Source organism: Notamacropus eugenii, chromosome 4, assembly GCF_028372415.1.
Source record: "Notamacropus eugenii isolate mMacEug1 chromosome 4, mMacEug1.pri_v2, whole genome shotgun sequence".
In the NCBI taxonomy this organism is placed as follows: domain Eukaryota; kingdom Metazoa; phylum Chordata; class Mammalia; order Diprotodontia; family Macropodidae; genus Notamacropus; species Notamacropus eugenii.
Genome location: NC_092875.1, coordinates 284740197 through 284759905, shown reverse-complemented (window position 1 = coordinate 284759905; position 19709 = coordinate 284740197). Strand labels below are relative to the sequence as shown.

Here is a 19709-nt window from a genome sequence, read left to right as displayed (position 1 = left end):
TATCCAACATCATGTGTGAAGTCAAGAAGTCAAGGCAACAACAACAAAAAAAAGAACTCCATCATAATGAGGTATTGTTGTGTCAGGGAAGCCCAAGACACAAACTCAGAAGAGAAGGACTTGAAAACATCTGCAAGCATTGCCTGAGTAAAAAGACAACTTTGGCACAAACAACTAGAATTTCTGGAAGTGATAAGGCAAGAATAATTTTTAAAAAGTTTTAAAATTTTTTTACAAATAAAATGAGGAAGAAATGGAAAAGAAATGACAGCTAAGGAAGAATTAATTGAAAAGGGAATTTATAGCTTGTCACGAGAAATAAAATATATCCCCCAAGCAACAAACACTGCAAATTTGAATAGACCAAATAGAAGCCAATGACTTTATGAGGCAACAAAAAATATTAAAACAAAGTCAAAAGACTGAAAAAAAAGAAGAAAATGTAAAGTATCTCATGGCACAAATAAATGACTTTGAAAACAGATTTAGCATAAACAATTTAAAAATCATTGGACTATATAAATGTTATGACCCCCAGCCCCCAAAGAACCTAGATATCCTATTTCAAAAAATGTCAAAAGAAAACTATCCAGATCTCTTAGGCCTAAAATCCAAAATGGAAATAAGAAAAATCCACAAATACCCTCCTGAAAGAAACTCCAAAATGAAAACTCTGTGGAACATCATGCCAAAATCCAGAGTTTCTAGCTTAAAAAAAATTGTGCAATTGTCAGAAACAATTCAAATACCAAGGAGTCATAGTCAGTCTCATATATAATTTAACAGCCATGACTATACAGAAGTAGAAAACTTGGAACTCTGATATTTCAGAAAGCAAAAATATGAACTTACAGCCAAGACTATCTTACCCAGTAAAAATGAATATAATGTTACAGTGGGGAAAGTGAACCTTTAGAGTTTCCAAGTATTCCTAATGAAAAGTCCAAAGTTGTGGAGAAATTTTGAAGTTCAAACTCAGGAGTAAAGAGCAACATAAAAAGGCATACAAGTTGATAAATGGTCAAAGGATGTGAATAGGAAATTTTCAGAGGAAGAAATTAAAGATATCTATAATCATATGAAAAAATACTCTAAATCACTTTTGATTAGAGAGATGCAAATCAAAACAACTCTGAGGTACCACATCACACCTATAAGATTGGCAAACATGACAGAACAGGAAAATGACAAATATTGGAGGGGATGTGGGAGAGTTGGAACACTAATCCATTGTTGGTGGAGCTGTGAGCTCATCCAACCACTCTGGAGAGCAGTTTGGAACTATGCCCAAAGGGCTACAAAAATGTGCATACCCTTTGACCCAGCAATATTGCTTTTAGGACTGTATTCCCAAGAGATCATAAAAATGGGAAAGGGTCCCATATGTACAAAAATATTTATAGTAGCACTCTTTGTAGTTGCCAAAAACTGGAAATCAAGGGGATGCCCTTCAATTGGGGAATGGCTGAATATATTATGGTATATGAATGTAATAGAGTACTATTGTGCCATAAGAAATGATGAACAAGAAGACTTCAGAGAGGCCTGGAAGGATTTATATGATCTGATGCTGAGCGAAAAGAGCAGAACCAGGAGAACTTTGTGCACAGCAAAGACCACAGTGTGCAAGAGCTTTTTCTGGTAGACTTGGACCTTTGTAACAACGCAAGAACTTAAAAAAAAAATTCCCAATGGTCTTCTAAGGCATGCCTTCCACACTCAGAGAAAGAACTATGGAATTCATTCGCAGAATGTAGCAGATCATGTTTGTGTGTGTGTATGTGTGTGTATGTGTGTGTGTATTATGTTTTGATTTGTTATATGATTTCTTCCATTTATTTTAGTTCATCTACACAGCATAACTATAGTGAAATTGTATTCAGTAAGAAAATATATGTAGATCCTATATAGAATTGTGTGCCATCTTGGGGAGGGAGTGGGGAGGTGGTGGTGGTGGGAAATCTAAGTTTTATGGTAGTGATTGTAGAACATTAAAAAGATAAATTAAAAAAAGACAAACACAAATGAACAATGATGAAGGACAAAACAAGAATAAGTTGCTTACATCCAAATATAGGGAACTGATACTTGTGCTCACTCTGGTGCTTACTGTCTTAAAGATTCATAGAGGGAGTTAAATTAGACAAAGCTTGGGAGTAGTTCTATCATGTCTTGATGATCTTAATGAAAGAATGAAAAGATGGTAAGAATCATACACTGAAAGGGAGAGAAAAAGGAAGGCTAAGGAAACTTATCTAACAAAATGAGGGTGCCCCAAAAGGCAAATATACAAGCAAGGAGGAGGGGGAGAAGAGATTGACTGATACTTAAACCTCGCTGTCATCTGAACTGGACAAAGGAAGGAAGAATACATAGACAGATGGGTACAGAAATAAGTTAGTTCAACAGTGAAATGGAAGGGAAAGGTGAGAAGGGGACAGGGTAGGTTAAGGTAGGGATCAGTCCTAAGCAAAACACATTCTGAGAATGTACAAAAATATTTATAGCTCTTGTTGAGATGACAAAGAATGGAAGTCTGAAAGGGTTTCCATAAATTGAGGAATCAATGAACAAGTTACAGAATATAAATGTGATAGCATACTAGTAAGCTGGACTCTTTTTAGTGTGATGACCAACCAGGATTCCAGAGGACTGATAATGAAATGTGCTACCTACTTCTTATTCTTAGAATGCAGAATGAGACAATTTTTTTTGATAACAGCAAATGTAGAAATTTGTTTTGATTGACTGTACATGTGTGTAAGGGGATTTATTTTTCTTCTTTCTCATAGATGGGTAGGGAGTGGGGGGAAGAACGGGAAGGTAGTTCTTGTATAAATTTTATAGATAAAAGCAGAGGGAGAGGGGGGGTGAGGTGGGGTGGGGAAGGATATTCTGGCCACAGGAAAAATGAACTAAGGAATGGAGGCACAAAAGAGCCTCATGCCCAGGACATAGGGAAAAGTCCAATTTTGCTAGAGGATAGAGTGGTATATATAATATGCATATATATATATATATATATATATATATATATATATATATATATATATATATATATATATATATATATATATATATATATACGTTTATTATACACACACATATTAGAATATAAGCAATTCATTGTTGTCCCACATGATTGTTCATTCATATTTGCTTCTTTAATTTTTCTCCACTCCTATGCTTGTATTTCAAATTTTCTATGCAGTTTTGATCTTTTCATTAGTAATGATCAGAAGCCCTCTAATTTATTAAAGACCCATTTCCCCCTGCAAGAAAATAGTCAGTTTTTATGAATAAGTTATTCTTGGTTGTAAGCTTATTATTTTTTGATCTTCTGAAATATTGTTTTCTAGGTTCTCTGCTCATTTGTGGTAGTGGCTGGTAAGTCTTATATGATACTAAATGTTGCCCCTCAATATTTAAATTATTTCTTTCTGACTTCTTGAAGTACTTTTTATCTGACTTGGAAGCTCTTATTTTTATCAATCATGTTCCTGGAAGTTTTTATGTTAGAGATCGGAGAAGCTTTCTTTTATAATTTCTTGAATTATAGTGTAGATTTGGGAGGGGTGGGAGGGTCATGGCCTTTAGATTGTCCAACGATTCTTGAAGTATTTTTCCTTGATCTGCTTTTCAGGACAGTTGTTTTGCTAGGAGATACCTTGCACTTTCTTCTGTTTTTTTCTTCTGACTTTTGTCTTAATATTCCTAGTCATCGAAGGCAATCATTAACTTCTATTTGGTCTGTTTAATGTTAAGGAGTCTAGTGCTTGGGCAAGGTTTTGTACCTCTGTGATGGCAAGCAAAATAGGATCTTTTGCTTTTTTTGTTTTAGTTTAATCAGGTGCCTCTGACTGAATCTTGTCTTATCAATTAAGAATCTTTACAAGAGTTTCCTTAACTAGAAACAGCCTATGTATTTGTATTGTTAATCATTTTAATGTGATTAGAGAACTTCTCCACCCATAAATGGACTGGCCTACTAAGGGGAGTTTGATTAGGGAGGATTTGTGGGAAGGCCCAAGCCTTTTTTTAATGAGCCACTGGTTCTCAAGGGTTGTGACGCCCTCTGCCTCTGAAAAAGATAAAAATACTCTGAGATGAGATTTTACTTTGGGGCTTATTGGAAGTGTTTGTTTGGCCAGAGGAAGACTTTGGGAAGCTTCCAAGTACTCCCTGACTTGGAAAACCCAGATGTCGGAGCTTCTCTCTCTGGTAACTATGGTCAGACAGTTGGACCTGTCTATTGATGGTCAGGCAGTGGAAGCCATGTCTGTCGATCTTTGATTTCTCTGTATTTTTTTTGAAGTTCAAAGTGCTGACTCCCCTGAACTGGGTGAATGATATATGTGCTTGGTTAAAGCAATGATACATGTGCTTGATTAAAGTGATTGTTAATCCCTCCAAAGTTGCCTCTCCTTTTATGAATGCATATCTAAGAACCTGTGGCAGCAGGTCCCCCTGCATATTTGGGGTGCTTACTGATGCAACTTCTACTGCTAAGTTGCTATTTTTTCCCCAATTCTTTCTTCCAAAACTCTTAGCTCTTTTTAAACTTTTTGCCCTAGGATTCCAATTGATTTTTCCAGTTCTTTTCTCAAGTACTCTCAATTCATTTATAAAAATCATTTTTAATTACCAAAATAAAAAAGACTCTTGCTTACTCTCTTGTAGAAATTCTAGTTGAATTTGTGCACAAGCTGTTTTTGCTTATAGATATTTTGGATTCATTCTCTCCTTCTGTCTTTGTGTCTTGAACATCCCTGTCATTATTACAGCACCCCTATTATTGTTGGATTAACTTTTGTTTGTGGACTTCTCTAGTCTACTTCCAGACTTTGGACTTCGTTTAGGTCCAGGATCTTCACACTTCTAAAAGGGAGTGACTAGGCCATGCTTGGTTCTGTTTTAAGTTGCTGTGGGTGCTGCTGCTACTTTCAAAAGCAATTGAATATTGCATTCTTTCAGGGTCTCAGGGACCTGCAAGCTTTCAGAGCTTCCAAAGCAATCTAATCTAGGGTACAATCTGAGTGCTGCCCTCCTGCTCTGAGCTTTGTAAGTTCCTGAGCTGGCATTAGGTTTCATAAACATAATTGTGGGCTTTTCCTTAGTCAGTGCACTGCTGTTGGACTCAGCCCCTGTCAGCTTGCTGGAAAACTCTTCATGTTCTGAGTGACAAAACTGTAGGATCCCCTTTGGTCTGATCTTAATGCCCCCAATATTCCACTAAAGTCTTCAAATTAGAAGGGAGACTCTATCTGCATCCCTGCTCTACTCTGTGGTCAGCGCTCCTGTTGGTGTTAAGGCCCCACAATTGCGTTATATCCTTAATGCTTAGAACAGTGCCTAGTACATAGAAGGGACTTAATGGGTCTTGTTTTTTTGTTTTTTGTTTTTTGCTCGATTTGACTTGACTTTTTCCTTGGTTCTCCATCCTGACTCAGCCATTATGCAGCATGCAAGTCTTTCTATCTATATTCTCAAAAGCTAGGTTTTATAACTAAGGATTCTTATGCACACCAATATTGAAATTATGTCTTACTATATCTTAAATGAAAGAATAGTTATTTGACATAATAATATATTTGGCACAATATACATGATTAGATAATATAGTTGTAAGCAGCCGTGTGTCTGCACTACTCTTTGTAACCCTTGGTTTTGATATGGTTTCATGGTCGTTCCTGGTAAAAAAAAAATAACTATTGAAATTCTGGCAAATCAAATCTATTTAAGGTTAATTTATTGTCTTCCTTACAGTTTCATCTATAATCTTGAGGGAATCTGGCTAAACTGGTTCTCACATTGAACTTATTTTCGGGCTGTTTTTTTCCCACTGTCTTTCCTTGTTATTTTGGCTTTCTTCCTCGGTATGCTCGTAATGTTCTACCATCTTCCTCTAATTTAAGTACTTTAAACTAGCTTTGCTTTATATTTTAACATAATTTTTAGTGAAATTAAAGTTGTTTTTGAAGGGAGAAAGAGAAGAGGGAAGAGCTGTTAGAGTTAGAAGTAGGGCAAGACGGTTCAGGTTCTGCCCCCAGGGTGTCACAAATTAGTTAATGCTAATAATACTAATTCAATGGCATAGACACAAATGAGTTCAGCACTTATTTAGCAAGAATAATTAATTAAAATGAAAAGCTATGGATCATGCTTCTTTCTCTTTTCCCACAGAAATATCTTAGATAAGCTCTTCATCAGCTCTGCCCTAATCCACACTCACTCCCTGTGTACTTCCAAGCAAGTCACACATTTTGCCAAACTCTCACACTATTAAGGGATAAGAGGTGTTCTTAACCTCTGTCTTCAAATGGATTTCCTTTTAAAATCTGACTTGAAGGAACATTTCATATGGCTTTCCCAGAGTTCATTTTTTGAAGCTTACCAAGATCACTTTGTGGTTAAGAGGTGGTGCAGTAGGAATGCACAAAAGTGATGAATTCAAGAAATTTTTTCTTAGATGTCCATATATAATTTAATGTAATTGATATTTCTACAGAAAATAAATACATTTTCTATGCTTCCTTGTATGTTTTCTTTTGTCCTCTGCTATGCACTTTTAACTTTATTTTTTCACCTTTCTCCCTCCCATCCCCAGAAGGCTACAATTAAGTTTGGACACACACACACACACACACACACACAATATGTGTGTATATATAGTATATGTGTATATACTATATATACACACATATGTGGACATAGATATCCATAAACGTATACATATAAACCCATATACACTCAAACACATATATGTAAGGTCATATTATGCTTATTTCCACTTATCATCTGTTTTTCTGTAGGTGTATAACATCTTCCTTTATAAGTCCAAGTCTCCATATTTTTCAAAATCTACCAGCTCATCATTTCCTACAGCACAACTATGTTCTGACACAATCACATTCTATCTTGGAGATTGTCTATGAGAGCTTTCTCCCCAATTTTTCTGCATTCCCTTGGACACATACATCTTATTTATACATGAAAATTTTAATTTAAAATAATCAGATTTATCCATTTTACACTTCTATACTGCTCTCTTCTTAAGGTCTGAATCTACTGAATCTAATTCCTTCATTTATCCCTGGTGTCTTTGAAATTCCTAACCCTCTGCTCTTCCAAATGAATCCTGTTAATATTTTATCTCACTCAGTAAGATACTTCTTTCAGTAATTTAGTTGGCATGATCTTACTTAAGTAGATTAGTTAGATAAAAATAGTCACTTTCTCTATTTTATTAGCTTTGTGTCTACCCATGCTCAATAAATATTACTTCAGTTATTTAGATAAAATTTTGTATGAGGTATTTTGTGTTTACATTTATATAGTTCCAAGCCTGTTTTGACAGATATACTCTCTTTTTATACCATCTAGTTATTTTATATGGTGTCACTATCAATTAATATGGCTAACACAGTCTACTTTTCCTTTTATATTTATTTTTATATTTATATTTCCCTTTTCACTAAATCTGATTTTAGCTTTAACTTTTTATGAGATCATGATGACTATCCCTGCTTTTTTGCATAATACATTCTACTCCTGATCTATATGTTTGTGTGTATCTCTCATTTTTATAGTATTTCCTAAAAGTAACATTATTTAATTCAAAATTTTAATCTGCTATCAGTTTTCATTTTATGAGTAAATTCATCCCATTTACAATCTAAGCTATAATACTAATATATTATATATATATTATATATATAATATATATATTATACTAATGCTGTATTAATCTAAGCTAATATACTTGTTCTATATTTTTCTCCTGTTTATTTTCCTCTCTATCCTTCTCATTCTATTCCCATCCCTCCTCCCTCCTTTCACTCCTTTGCTGTACTTCTACCCATTTCCTTGTACTTCTTTTCCTTAAGCTACCCCCAAAAAAATCCTCCTTATCCTTTCCCTTGACCCTTACCTATATTTCCTCATGGATTTAGATTTTTATGCTCTTATATGTATATATGTTGTTCCCTCTTTATCCCATTTCCATTAATCTACACGTCCTTCTATTTTCCCCTTATGCTCTTCTCTATCCCTCCCTTATCTTCTCCCCTCCCTATCACCTTGTTCTCTTATTTTTTTCTGAATTTAGGAAACTTCTATACCCTTTTATATATGTATGTATCATTCCCTCTTTAACCAATTTCTGATGAGAGTAGGGTTCCAGAACTACCCGCCCTCCTCCCCCATCTAATTCCTCTGTATCAGTTCTTCCTTTTGTATCTCATTTGTGTAGAGGTAATCACGCTACTTTTCTTACATCATTTTGCTTTTTAGAATCACACCATGTTCACCTCTATCCCACTCTTTCTTTCAAACTACCCAAGTTGCTAATGAAATCTTAGGCATTTATAAATATATATATGTATATGTAAATATATATGCATGTATGTGTATATGTATGTCTCTGTGTATGTAGTCAACAATTTGTCCTTCTTGAGTCCCTTGTAATTAATCTTTGATGTTTACCTTATATTTCTCTTGGATCTTGTATGTCAAATTTTCTATTTAGTTCTGGTCTTTTTGCAATAAAATCCTGAAAGTCTGTCAATTCATTGAACATTCTTTTTCATTGTTGTTGTTCAGGATTATACTTAACTTTGCTGTGGATGATATTTTTGGTTGTAACCTCAGTTCTTTTTCTCTTTGATATATACTATCTCTAGTCTTTTAGTGTAACTACAGTTAGGTCTTGTGCAATTCTAATTGTGACTCTGCCATATTTGGATTGGTGCTTGTTCTTGTTTATAATACTTTCTCCTTAACCTGGGGTTTTTAGAATTTGGTTATCATATTCCTATGGATTTTTCTTGTAGGAGCTCTTTCAAGTGGTAATCAGTGGATTTTTTCTATTTCTAATTTCCTCTCTTGTTCTAACACTTCTTTAATTATTTCTTATATTATTGTTTCAAGATTCTTTTTCTGATAATAGCTTTCAGGTAGTTCAATTATTCTCATGTTTTCTCTTTTTGATCTCTTCTCTAGATCAGTTGTTTTTCTTCTAAGATGTTTCACATTCTCACCTATTTTTTCATCTTTATATTTTATTTTTATTATTTCTTGGTCTCTCACTGGCTTGCCCTTGCCCATTTCCAATTTTTGAGGAGTCATTTTTATTCTTAAGATTGTAGATCTCCTTTTCCAGTTGGTTGACTTTCTTTTCATAATCTTTTTGCTTTTCTTGGATTGTTCTTATTTTTAAATTTTTCCTCAATCTCTCTTATTTGATTTTTTAAGTCTTTTTTTTGAATTCTTCTATAAACTTTTTTGGACAGGTCATCATTTGAGGTTGGTCTTTGGGGCAGAAGAGGTATTTTTTGCTTTAGGATCCCTCTCTGAAGATGAACCCCAGTCTTCTCTATTCTCATCATAACTGTCTATGGTTGGGTTCTTTCTCTTTGTCTATTCATTTAAAAATTTCTTTAGCAGCTTATTATTATAATCATCTCTAATCCTGAGGAGTGAGGAATATTGCCTCTGGCCTCACGTCCTTCTTACTGATATTTTTTGAGCTTTGTTCTGGGCCCAATCTCTCTACTCCTTTTCCTCTCCAAACCAGAGCTAGGACCTCCTGACACACTGTGCTGGAAATACTCTTGCTCCCTGAGAGCCCTCCAGTGGTTGTGACCTTCAGTTCTCCCCTCTGGCCTGGAATGGAGACTAAGAACTCAACTTTCCTGTAAGTGCCCCTAGTCAGCAGCATCCCTGCCCCACTGTAGTCACCAAAAGTGTTCTGGTTCCTTCTAGCCCAGGACCACATCTCTGACTTCTGGTACTGCCTGGGAGGTTAAAATTCCTGTGGCTAAGGTCCAGCCTACCTTCCAGCTGTCCCCAGGACTTCCTGCTTGCTGTTTCAGGGGAGCTAGCCTGGAGGTGTTTATGCTCCATTCAGGCCAAACCTTTGATCTGGGATTTCTTCAGATATTCTTTGGTTGTTCCAGGAGGCCCACTGTTTTGCCCCAACTCTTCTTTAATTTGGACATTCTACATTGACCCTGAAGTGCCATATTATTTTATTTATGGAGGAAATCTAGAGAACTTGGAATTTTCTGACCTAATCTGCCATCTTCCCAGAATCCTGTCTTTTACTTTTTATTTGGAAAGCCAAGTACTATACATAGATTAAGACTCATATAGAAATGCTAGTCATTTTGCAAATGGCCTATTATCTACATAATGGCAGGTAAGACTTGCCCAAGAACAAAGAATCTCAGGACTAAAAAATAATCTATGCCATCATGTTTAAAGATATTTTTCCTTTAAGTTTAAAAACAATATGAGACAATTAAGATGATAGAGCTGTCAGTCCCTCTTTAAATATAAGAAATGTTTTAAATTAAATTGCATTAAAAACTTATTATTCAATAAGTATCTATTTGACCCAAGTGTACTTTGTGTTCAATTTATTTAATCAAAACATTGTTAAAACAAAATATCTGACCCTTAGAAGAAAATAATTGAGTTTTTTTTAACTCAGTTTCACCTGCAGAACGTTGATTGAAACATCTAGGTGCATGGTAGATAGAGCAATGGTCCTAGAGTCAGGAAGACCTGAGTTCAGACATTTACTAGCTATATGACCTTGTATAAGTCACTTAACCTCTGTTTACCTCAGTTTCCTCACATGTGAAATTGGGATGATAATATCACTTACTTCTGAGGGTTGATATGAGGATCAAGTGAAATAATTTATGTAAGGCACTTAGGACAGTTTCTGACACTTTGTTGGTAATATATAAATGCTAACTATCATTATTAGTATTATTGCTTATTGAGGCACCAGCATGTTACCATAGTTCTATAACATGGAATGGACATCCTAAGATAGCTTATTACCCAGAATAGGAAAGAATGCTTCCTCCATACTCTGAAGAATAAGGCTACTTCAGAAGGACCTCAAAATGCATGTATATATGTGACGGAGAGGTTTGACGGGATTAGTCATTTAGTCAATCAACATTTATTATGTGCCCACTATGCATCAGGCACTATGTCATATACTGAGGATATTAAAAGAAGCAAAAGTTCCTCTCAATGTGTTCACAATCTAATAGAGAGACAAACCCAACAAGTGATATATAAGAAAAATTAAACCCTATAGACCTCTCTCTCTCTCTCTTTCTCTCTCTCTCTCTCTCTCTCTCTCTCTCTCTCTCTCTCTCTCTCTCTCTCTATATATATATATATATATATATATATATATATATATATATATATATATATATATATATATATATATATATATATTCCCCACTTAAGGTTATAGACCCCAGGTAAAGAAACCCAATTCTGATAGGTAGATATAATAATCACTAGCTGCTTTGGGGAAAGAATTGGACCTGTCACACAATTAATTCACTAAAGTGATCACTCAAGTTGTCAGTAAGCTTCTACTTTAAGAAAACCAAAAATATAATTGGTATTACCTTAACACTTACTTATTATTTTTCCACAGCTACACCTTCAGTCCTAAGAATGAAGCCAAATGAATGTCTTGTCTGATAAAGTTTTGCCTTTTTACAATGCAAAGGTCAAAATTTGTAAAGTTACTATTCAAATGACTTTGGGGAATTTCAAACAATGGAGAATAGAATCATATGATTCCATGGTGTTATTTTCAATAAGTACTTTATTGTGAAATGTGTAAATTTAAGGAGGGGGCCATCATGGTCAGTCACACTGCCTGTCATCTAAGCTTCTCACATATTCAGTTTCATTCACAATTAATTTTGCAGACAATGCCAAGATGGAATCATATCATCTTTCCTCTAGACATGCCAACTATCAGTCTCTAAAAATGAAATGCATTATGACAAAAGTAGCAATGATTAGTCCTATACTTATCAATACTACTTTGTATGGAAAGAGAAACACAACCTTTCAATTGGTGTGTAAAACAAGCCCAGAATTTACTAAGCTCGTTTAAAAAAGCATTTTCCTCATATTTCCCATAGACAATTTTCATTCAGATACAAAATTTTAGAAACCTAGATTCAAGTTATGGATTCTGAAAAGAATGCAAGAAGAAAAGATATTTTAATCAGCTATATCAATGTATTTCTATAACATGCTATTAGCATTCTTATCATGCAGGCCTCCAAACAACTATATTCTTTCATGGCTGCCTATGACCTATTTTCAAAAACATTAGACAAGTTCCCATAAGAAATAATTTTTTGGGGAAAAACTAGTGCAATCCCAAGGCAGCCCATGCTGCCTTTAAGTTTGTCATTTCAGGGTGAAGTAAAACAATGCAAACCCAAATGCTGGCCCTTCTCTCTCTGGTAACTATGTATGTTTGTGATGGTCAGACAGTTGGATCTGTCTGTTGATCTCTGATGTATGTATTGCTTATAGTCAGACAGAAGCCCTGTCTACTGGTCTTTATGTCTCTGCTTCTATTTTCTCTGTTGGTGAATATAATTAAAGTAGATCGTTGACCCCTCGAGAGTTGTTTTCCTTTTAGAAAAGATTTAAGAACCTGTACAGCAGGCCCTCCTGTGCATGCTGGGGTGCTTCCTGCTACAGAAGGCAGCAGAGGTGAATGGGAAGCAGCAGTGGATAAGTCTATGAAAGGCCTCTGGCAGAAGGTGGGAAACTAGTTCATCACAGGTACTCATTCTTTGACTATTATCCCCATTTTATGTCTTCTGGAAGTCAATGAAACCAGAAAGCAGAGATGAAGAGGAGGGCATTCCAGGTGTTGGGGAAAGCTAATGAAAAGACATAGAATAGGGAGATTGAGTGTTGTGTGCCAGGACAGCAGGAAGGTCAGTGTTGCTGATCATAGAGTACATGGAGGTGGTAAGGTACAGGCCCAAGCCAAGACTTTTTCCCTTTGGATTGGGAGGGCTTTTGCCCCATTAGTCTGAAGGACACTGGAAAGTCTAGCCTTGGGCGAGGTGGGGGGGGGGGGCGGGGTGCGTTCCTTGAATTCCCCTTCCATTTCTCCCAGGCCAGATACTCCCTATCTTCTATTTAGCATTCTTTTAATATCCCTCCCTTTGATCCTATTACCAGCCACTCCCATTAGGATCCTCCCTGGGACCCTAGACTACTTGGTAACACCTGGATTCTTTCCTCAGTCTTTTTCTGTATTTAAGTTGCACCTCACGTCCATGAAGGGGCTCAGATTCAGTCCAGGTCAGACTGTCCATCCTTGATTCTATTTGGCCTACTTGTGAATAGAAGCATTACAAATGCTTAGGCTCCTTAAGACTCAACCCAGTATGGCAAATCTTTAATATTTTGATTTTCTTTGACTTTAAGAAGGCCTACTTCGAATTCATTGGAGCAGGACCTGGTGTGTCGGTATTTTGAGGTACAGCACCCGAACCTCAACAGAGGAAGCAAAGTGTAAGACTGAAAAGATAGGAAGACTTTAGGTCGTGAATGTCTTTAAAAGCCAAACAGCTGCACTGTAGGGGACATGATTCTGTTATTTGCCACCCTGGTAGTATCACATACGAAGTACTATGTTCATTTAACATCTTAGGAAGAACACTGTAAAGCTGAAGTTTCCAGAACAGGATAACCCTACAATGTTGTTTCCATATTAGGTTAAAGAAACTGGAGACATTTAGCCTGGAGAAAAAAATGTGTGTGGGGGGGCAGCTGCTTGAAGGAGCTCTTCTGTAGAAGAAATATTAGATTTGTTCATCTTTTTCATATAGAGGAGAAATAGGAGCAAGAGGTGGAAGTTGGAGAAGCAGAATTAGGATTGATGTAAGGGAGACCTTTATTTTTCTTCCTTTGTGCTAATAAGAGTAAATCCAAAGTGGAGTAAACTCCCTCAAAATGTAGTAGGTTAATCCTCACTAATGATCTTCAAGCAAAAGATGGATAAATGAAAATCACTAATGAAAATCAGATGTTATATAGGAAATATATTGGGATTGACTAAAGAGACTCAGTCATATCTTATAGATCTTTAACTAAAATAACAAGCCAATGAGGTATACAAGCAGTGAGCAGCAGGGAAGATCAATGGTAAAATAAATTCCAGTCTAAAAGAGAATAACTTGGTTGAGAGTGGGTAGTGGTGATAGAAGGGAGATAGGAAAAGAACTACCCTTTCTCCAATAAGACTTCGTAAAATTTGGAAAGTAGGACTATTTTAGGCTTTCCACGAGAGTGTTCCTGGAAGAGCAACAGCTCACAGTAGTGTCTGCTTTGAAGACAAAGACAAGCTAGACAAATTAAGGAAAGCAGTTTCAAGGTGCTTCAAGGGGCTCAGTTACATTATCACCAAGTAAAACTACATGAAAACACCATAAATGGAAGAAAAGGGCTTCCAGCAATCCGAAGCTATGCTGCTATTTGCCACGTACGTTCTCTAAGCGTAAATCCAATCTCCCCTGGACTCTACAGGCATTTGTGGGAACGTGTTACCCTGGTTTTGGGGGTGTTTTATCAATTGTTCTTTCCATACCAATTTAGTAAATGTCTATTTCTAAGAACTAATTCATCCCAGCTAGCTAATATACATCAACTAATAATCAATGGATGAAAAGCACACTGGTGGAGTCTTGTAAACTATAGTAATAATTTACTACCCAACCCTTCATGATTCTCCCTAGAGGTCTGAGAGCATAAGAAATAGTTGTTCTATGGGGCCCTGACTTGTAATGCTAGTGGGAGTGGGTTGTGTAGGGCCAGGGTATGCACATCATACAAATACAGTAGCTTACGTTTATTAAGGACTTAAAGATTTGAGAAATACTTTCGAATTTTTTTTTTTTTGAAGGGTAGGTGACCAAAGAGTCTTTATTGACTTCGTGACTCAGTCTGGGTCTTCAGTTTATGGCCCTAACGCCCCAGGACTTTGGTGTCATTGGTCTCTGCCACCAGTTTGCCGTCTACAATCCTCCCAGTGCTGGTCTTCTGTAAGGAACTGCTGGTGCTGTCCAAGGCATGCACAAGATTGAAGTCCTCCCCATTCTCTAGCAGGTTTCGCTAGATGTTGATCTCTGTTTCCAGTTGGTCCTTAATGTTGAGCAGGGCCTCATATTCCTGGGCCTGGCGCTGCCCCTCTGTTCGTGTTTGCCCCAGCTCTGCTTCCAGGTGGGGCAGGGCTGTATTGATCTGTTCCATCTGGATAGCGTATCGGGTCTCCATCTCCCTCAGGCTGTCCTCCAAGCTGGTTTTTAGATTTCGAAGGGAATTCAGGTCAATCTCTAGAGACTGGACTGTACGTTTCAGCTCGGTGAGAGTGCTTTGGCTGCTTCCATCTCCTCAGATCTTGTGTTGATTGTCACGGTGCTCTCCTCAATCTGCTGTGACCAGTATTTATCAAGCTCCTCTCTGTTAAGGAGCCAGAGGGTCGTACTGGGCTCGAATATCAGCCATGACCTTGCTCAAGTCCTGCGATTTGGGGGAATCCACCTCCACGGTCAGCCGAGAGCCTGCGATTTGGCCTTGTAGAGAATTCACCTCCTCCTCATGGTTCTTCCTCATAAAAAGTAGCTCTTCTTTCCAGGTTTCAATCTCTGTCTGCAGTTGCAGCCTGATCACCTTGGTGTCATCGATGACCTTCCGGAGGCCATGAATGTCACTTTCTACAGACTGTCTCCTGGCCAGCTCTGCTTCATACTTGATTCTGAACATTATTAATCTGTAGGGTGATTCTGGCATTGTCCACCGAGCTTGTATAAATCTGCTCCCGCAGATCCTCAATCGCCTTGAAATAGTGTCCCCATTCTCTGATCTGCGGTCCCTTTTTGTCCAAATGCTCCCTGATTTTCCCTTCCAGTTTGCCATTCTCGGTCTCCAGGCTCCGCACGCGCTCCAGATAGGAGGCGAGGCGGTAGTTAAGGTCCTGCATGGTCTCCTTCTCCCCCTGGATCCTCCTGATCCCGGCCAGCCCCGCCATCAGGTTCCCGGCCCCCAATCCGCGGGAGAAGCTGGTGTTGCGGTCCGTGGAGATTCGGGAGCCAGAGCCACCCGCGCCATCATAGACGCTGGCGGCGCTGCTGACCAGCAGGACCCGGTGGCTGGGCGCCTGGACCGAGCCCAGGGAGCGGTAGTTAGTGGACAAGGTGGTGGAGCGGGTGGGGAAACTCATGATGTCGGTAGAGAAGAGCTGGACGCCATCGCTACAGTCCTTTAATTTTCAACAATATCTCATTTATTCCTCACAACCCTGTGAGGCAGGTGCTACTATTATCCTTATTTTATGTAAGAGAAAACTGAGGTCAAAAGATTAAATAACCTTGTAAGAGTTGCAGAGCTAGTAAGTGTCAGTAGTGGCATTCACACTTAAGCTTTCCCATCTCCAAGTCCAGGGTTCAATCTATTATACCATGCCATTAAGTTATTAAGGACAGAGAGTTTTGGGGCTTATATAGGCCAATGAATTTGCCGGTAATATTTAAATAAAAATCAGCGTTATTAACTTTAATAAAGATAAATTTAGGAATACCTAAGCCTCACCTTTTCCAATGGAGAACATAGGAGGGGAAGTGAAAGCAGAGGAAGAAGTAAGGAAGAAAAAGGAAAAAAAGAGTAATAAAACAAGAAAAACATCAAATAAAACAAGAAAAACATCAAGAAAAAAGTAGTAGAGGGAGAAGAACAAGAAAAAGAACAAGAAAAGAAAGAGAAGAAAAAGATGGAGATGACAACAATGATGATAATCATACAGGATTTGAGATCTTATGAGATTTCAGTTGATACTGAACTCTAAGCTCTTTTGGGGGAGGCATCTGCTTAATAATGATTTAAATATACTTTCTTTTCATAGCAAAACCACTTAAAGTAAAAACGGGGGATGATTATATATTATTTTCACATTTTGGTCTTTGAGATTTTTATTTCCTTTGTAATTCCTCTAAATTAGAAATATGAGGCATAAGTATTATCTGCAGTGGATAAATGCCATCCAGAGTGAACTCAGTGAATGAGGGAAGTATACATGATTTGCTTATAGTTTAAGTGCCAGTTAATCCTTGCTAAGATGATCTTTCTCCTTGTGATTAATTTATTTCCTATTTTTATTTTTTCTTAAAAAATGATTTTAAAATTTGGTGATAAATTAGACCTTTTGTTGGAGGGGAGGTTGATAAGGATGAAAAATAAATGACCCATGCTCTAGGATTCAAACACAAATAGAAGAATAAGTACATGTTCAGGGATATAAAAATGAAATGAGATACAAAACATGAGAAATGTTTAAAATCACTTTGAGAAGAAGGGAAATGTTGTAGCCTTTGTAATCCAACTATTACATGGTAAAGACTAATCCACCCCCCCTTCCCCAACTCTGGTGCTTTTTTGAACAGAATGTATTTCATTTGCCTTAGGTAAGTTTTGGTTGACCTAATATGAGCATAATCTTTTTTAAGAGTAGAAAGATTTGATAGTGCATGGGGACTGGGGAATAGAGAATCTTTTCTAGGCAAATATGAGGAGCCTCAATGATACCCAGCTACATTGGCAGAAATAATTCACCTCACAGGGGTGAGTACTTTACTCCCAGGGAGTAGCTTTTACTTGTAGGATCATTTCCAAGTATAGTTGTTGTAATTCCAAGTATAGTTGTTGTGGTAGGAAGCGTTTTAATTTAGTAGAGAAACCCTGACTAGATCACTATTAAAGCATCCAAATTAAGGTGGGACCAGGATATATCAGAAATGTGTATGGCCTCTCCGATCCCATATAAACCACCATGCATCCTGCACAATAACCTTTGGAGGGCATCCAATGCCATTATTTTCTCCTTAGAAATTACATGGCAATAGCACAGAATATTAAATGCTGTAAGTCACCCAGAATAATGAAGATTTGTTGGGTTTAGGACTCAGGGTCATGATTATGGAGACAGGGTTAGTAGACCTAGAACTATATTTAATCAATATTTCAATTCAGTTTATTTATTGTACTCAAGCAATTCATTCTAGTTAAAGAGATAACACATCTCCATATAATGAGACAACTAAAAATACTCAAATCACAATAACATATATATATATGTATATATATACAGAATTTAAAGGGGCCTCTGAGAACATCTAGTCTAGTTCCCTAATTTTATAGATGAGGAAACGGAGACCCAGAGAGATTAATTAGGTGATCTGCCAATGGTAATAACTGGTAATAAGCTTCAGAAGGAGGTATTGAACCCAAATTATCTGATTTCAGATCAATCATTTTTCCTTGAATCACAGAAGCTATAAAGGAAATGCCAGAGAAGTTACACAGGCAAATCTTATGTAACTTTAGGAAACATCAAGAATACTGAAAGCTGGGGTTGTATTGATAAAATAATACAAATCATACATGAAGTTTGTATAGAATTTTAAGGTTTACAAAGCATATCACATATGTTATTTCACACATACAAGGAACTGGACTCAGAGAGTATAAGAAGTGACTTGACCAGGAGTATAATAACTAGAATTGACATAGTATTTTAAGATGTGAAAATATGATTTCATTTGATCCTCACAATAACCCTGGGGAAAAGGTTGTATTGATAATGCATTTTTTGTTTTAATATAATCAGGTGCCTCTGATTTAATAATGTGATTAAAGAAGATCTTCCCCATCCCTTAATGGGCCTGGGAAGATTTGTAGAAAGGCCCACACTTTTTGTTAAGTTTCTTATGAGGCACTGGTTCTCAAGGGTTGTGATGGCCTCTGACTCTGAAAAATGTATAAGTACTCTGAGGGTGAGGTTTTACTTTAGAACTTAGTTTTTGGAAGAAGCTTTGTGTGCCAGAAGAGACTCTGGGAAGCTGCGAAGGAGCCCCCCAGCTTTGAAAACCTTAATGTTGGTGCCTCTGTCTCTGGTAGCTATGTATGACTGCAATGGTCAGACAGTTGGATCTATCTGTTGATCTATGGTATATGTATTACTTATGTCAGACAGTTGGAAGCATGTCTGTTGATTTCGATTTCTCCGTATTTTCTCTGAAGTTCAGCTGCTAACTTTTCTCCCCCTGAACTAAGTGAATGATGCATGTGCTTGATTAAAGTGATTGTTGGCCCCTCAAAAGTTGCCTTTCCTTTTGGAAAAGCCAATCAAAGAGCCTGTGATAGCCAGCCCTCCTGTGTATGTCAGGGTCCTTACTGATACAGCAGTGTTATTAGTACCCCAGTTTTATGGGTAAGGAAACTGAAGCAGACAGTTTCAGTGACTTACATAGGGAGTCACATGGCCAGGAGTTATGGAGTTTTCTCTGGAAGGATTCAAACTCAAGTCTTCCTGATCCCAATTCTAACACTCTGTTCACTGGGCCAGCTAGCTCAGAACACATACCCTCATGTGGGAGAAGGAATGAATCTGAATTACACAGAGCTGTAGACAGTTTGTAAGAACTTTATCTAACCAGCAGGTTGATATTCCCCAAGAAAACTACATACTAATGTGTGTGTGTGTGTGTACACATACATAAATAGATGTATACACATATCCCCTATAGTTTGTATGTGTGTATGCATGTATATACACATATAATATATTAATATAGACATACAGGAGGCATGAATTTCATGTTTCTTTTGAATTTTGTATGTGTATACATGTATGTGTGTATGTATATATGTGTATACCTCCTCAGTTTCCCTTGGGAGTCCTCCCTTCCTTTGAGAAGGGAGGGTAGAAGGTAGACATTAGAGAATTTCTCCCACATCCTTAGCTCCAGGTCTTTATCTTCCCCTCTTTTGGATTCCTTTTTAGGGGTTGTCTTTCCCAT

The 19709-nt window shown here is 37.1% G+C and overlaps 1 pseudogene; it reads right to left on the bottom strand.

The window, feature by feature from the left end:
- Positions 1-14768: 14768 nt before the first annotated feature.
- Positions 14769-16078, bottom strand: LOC140498418 (keratin, type I cytoskeletal 18 pseudogene; annotated as a pseudogene).
- Between the last annotated feature and the right edge of the window lie 3631 nt (positions 16079-19709).